The following is a 4,046-nucleotide window of genomic DNA, read 5'->3' as shown; positions in this document are numbered from 1 at the left end:
CATTATCACTGCTACAAGAAAATCTGCACTCCTGCCGTTATTGTGGATTTTTTGGCTAAAAACTTCATCACGCAACTGAGCTGGTTTCTGCTGACACTGACGGTGCAGTATCTGTGGTTTCTGATGACAATGAGGGATTCAAAGATGAGGTCCCACTCAACGAGTTAATCTCAACGTGACGGAGACCACTGAGTCTCCATCCCTTTGACTCAAGCCCATCTCAGGTCCCTATACGGTACATATTTCTTCCTTATTGTGCCCTTAACATAATTTTCTATTAACCTAACCATACCTATGTGTGTTTCTGATACTACAACAGTATGTATTTAGTGGGCAGAATATGCTGTAAAAAGGGAAAGTTTGGGTTTATGAGTGGGGTGCCTGGTACCAATTAGAATAAATCCCATAGGTTCTGTGCTTTCGTTATCGTGCAATTTTGTTTTCATGCACTAGGCATGGTACCAGTTACAGTAATTTATCAATTATTCTTGGTTGCAATAGCTGGCTCTTTTTGCTCAGCTCTATTTAAACAATATCCAGCTCAGAAATGGGAAGCAATCTAATATACTATAGCAGTAGCCGTGTGTGTGTGTGTGTGTGTGTGTGTGTGTGTGTGTGTGTTCGTATTTTGGGCAGCCGAAACTACACATTCAAATCGCACCAAAATTGGCACAGAAATCGCATAAAATTCGCTGATGTGAAAAAACTTGGTCACATCACGATCGAAAAACTCTTACTAAATTTAATAAGCGATCACATTTTGACCAAAAAAACGCCGGTCCTGGTGCCCGGAATAGGATCTCCATAGAATTTTTTGCCCATAGGTACAACTAAAGTATTTCTGACTTGCGTTCGGACAACTTGGGTTCCATTCCCGAAGCTGCAAATAACACAATTGCTTAGCTGCAAAAAATCCAAGTGACAACGTTACACTGGAACAACACATAAATGTGACAGCCCTCCGCAGGAGCAAGTGCGAGGGGACCGAAGGGCCCACAAGCACTTGTCAGCAGTACTATGCACTTTCCAGCGGTGAAGTGCATCATCCTGCTCAGACATGGGACCCAACTGGCAGACAGGCAGACCCCACAACACTCCAATCATCACAATGCGTTGTGGGAGCAGCCCACCCAATGCACCAAGCCTATCGTCCCTCATTCTCTCCCATGGACGCTGTAGTGAGGACATATCTGTGGTTGTGCATTTATAACCAACACAGTGGCCAACCCCCAGTGCTGTGACTTAGCCTGTGGCCCTCATGCCTTGCTCATGGCTGTAGTGCTGTGACTCCCTTTGTGGCACTTCAGCACTCCATGCCCTAGTGCTCTGACAACTGTATGGTGAGGACGTGTCTGTGTTGTGCACTTGTGACCCAGACGGTGACCATTTGCCAACAGATCACATGAGATTAAGTGCACTGTACTGCACAGTGTACTACACTGCCCTCCACTGATCCCAATACAGTACTTGGTGAGTACAGTATGATTTTGATTATACTATGTACTGTGTTACTGTACTTTATGTACGGTGCTGTATTGTATTTTTATTCTTGATATTAATCTTTACTCATGGGTAATATTGATGGAAAGTTTTTAGGATATAGGGTCGAGACGGATAGCTTTGTGTAGCGACATTATTCCACTCTAACGCCAAATGGATAGCTGATTTGGGGTACTGACGCATTATCCAGCACTTTTTCCGTATTCGGCATGGAGATTGGCTGAATTACACCAAATAATTGAGAGATTACCATAAGCAATACCCAAGGGATCACTGTAGTCATAAAAAACCCTACCAGGAAATGATCCCAGCAAACGCTGATGAACTGCCATGAATGTGCAGCACCAGGTATAGGTATTGCGCCCAGCACTATGGGATGAAGGACTGAACTAAAGTACCCTCACGTCCAGTATGCATTTGTCCAGTACTAGACACATCCAGTACGGTTGGCAAAATATATAAAAATAATTTATTACTGTAGTATGGCTTTGTTGGGCTAGTATGGATCGGTCTCACGAAGTGGGCCAAATCCAAGGAGTTCTCTAGTACTGATGTGCTGCATCCAGTACTACAACCCACATGCATGCAGGAAGATGGCCAACACCAAGGAAAGTTTCCCTAGTACTGCCGTACCTGTCCAGTGCGCCTTCCTCATAATGTGTGCCTATTAAATTGCAGTATTGTTGCCACATGAACGCACCCTGGCTTCTTTTTTTTGTCTGACCTACGCAGCTCATACAAGCTCCCTTCCTCCATACAGGACAACAAACCTCATGTTGGACCCTGCCTTCACCCCTGCCATGCCAACAACAATGTGTCAAGTGTGTAACTGTGAGGGATTTATCAGGAGGAGGTTGACGCTGGGAGGCCTCCTCAGGATCTTGAAGGCCCTCCTCCAGGGGGTCAGTAAAACCTCCTGCAGCCTCAGAAACCCCTCCCCCTTCCCCCCTAAGCCCATCACCATTCACCTTAAAGGATGGTACAATCTTAGTTGTGTCAAAATGTTGTTAAGTTGAATATTGGGAGGCTTGTCTGACTTTATTAATTTTTCCCATAAAGTCTGTTGTTTGTTCAGTACGGTAGTACTGTCTGACAAAAACATCGTACTGGACGCCAGGGTACTGTATAAGGTACCATACTTCATTTACCTGTACCACTATGTTGGCCAAACATTTAGCTTTGCAAGCTACAAATCTACCTGTGCTGTACAGAAATCTGACCCATGGTGACTTTTCTACATAAAAAACTAACCTCTGGGTCAGGTTTGGTTACAGGAGGGTCATTTTTAAAATGGAAAACTGACTCACAGGTCACTTTTTCCATGGCAGGTCAGAATTCTTGAGCATACAACACCAGCTTAGTAATGCCAGGGTCTGAATCTATATGTAGACACCTGGTACCATTCTTCCTGTCACTTGCTAGGTGACACAAGGGTACCGGTACTGGGAGTATTTTCACTATGGGCCACCAAGAGCCACCTAGCCTAACGTTGCTTTTCCAGTGATTCTTGATGTGCCATGAAGTGGCCCTCAGTGAAAAGACTTAATGGGTGCAGTATTACTCTATACACACCAAACCTTAGATTCTTAGTATCTGGCCATATGGAATCATGATATTGCACCATTCTATGGCACTTTCTTAATACGGGGAGTTCCTGATAAACGAAGCCCCAATATACGAAAATTCGAAGGTACAAAAGTGAATAACATAGGACGAATTCCCCTATACGAAAGGCATATGCTTCGATGGTATGAGGAGTGCTATGAGAAAATGATTCAAATTTGGCGCGCGACCGACCGCAGCGCCACTCTTGTGTATGACGAGGCAAGCAACTACCTCTGCTTTGTCCCAGTCTGTTCCCGCTCCCCAGCTGTGCAGTGCGTGCCTTCTGTACTCTGAGAATCTTTTGCATCTTGCTTCATGCCACCCAAGCATCCTTCACCCTCATCATCATCATCTGTGGAGCCTCTCAAGAAGAAGCAACATCGGACCCTGACACTGGAGCAAAAGCTTGAAATTATCAAGAGCCAACGGCCATACCACGTTGAGTACACCGCTTCCCGTTCGATCAGCGAAGTTAAGCAACGTTGGGTCTGGTTAGTACTTGGATGGGTGACCGCCTGGGAACACCAGATGCTGTTGGCATCCCTACGTGTCAAGTGGGGTTGGTGGAGGATTAGTGCCCCTCCCTGTAAAACAACTAACTCTAAGCCCTTGGCCACCCTGTCTGGGATACATGGAGTCTGGCAATGAATGAATGAAAAAAGAGGAAGGCCAGGGCGTGAGTGAGATTGGGCCTCACTTGTATATGCTGTACAGTACTCTTTTCTATCTTTTACTAAGTAATCTGATAAATAAACAATTGTTTAAATATCATTTAACTTTTATTAACATTTCTACTGTAGATTCAAGAGCTTACACCCAGCCTAGCACAGTACAGAGTAGTTAGTTGACAGATTCTGGGGGACTCCTGGAACGCATCTCCTCATTTTCTTAAGTTTCTTATGGGGTAAAATGCTTCAATATACGAAAAATCGATATACGAG

At 44.7% G+C, this 4,046-nt stretch overlaps 1 non-coding gene across 1 annotated transcript; it reads left to right on the top strand.

The window, feature by feature from the left end:
• The first annotated feature begins 3,526 nt into the window (after nucleotides 1-3,526).
• LOC145390816 (5S ribosomal RNA) lies at nucleotides 3,527-3,645 on the top strand. Its single transcript, XR_013895729.1, has one exon. It is a non-coding gene; the product is annotated as a 5S ribosomal RNA (ribosomal RNA).
• Nucleotides 3,646-4,046: the final 401 nt, after the last annotated feature.

The sequence above is a fragment of the Coenobita brevimanus genome, chromosome 15 (genome assembly GCF_032717465.1).
Source record: "Coenobita brevimanus isolate Jiangsu-jjx chromosome 15, ASM3271746v2, whole genome shotgun sequence".
NCBI classification, from domain to species: domain Eukaryota; kingdom Metazoa; phylum Arthropoda; class Malacostraca; order Decapoda; family Coenobitidae; genus Coenobita; species Coenobita brevimanus.
The sequence above is the reverse complement of the archived record's forward strand: the minus strand, read 5'-3'. Positions and strand labels throughout refer to the sequence as shown.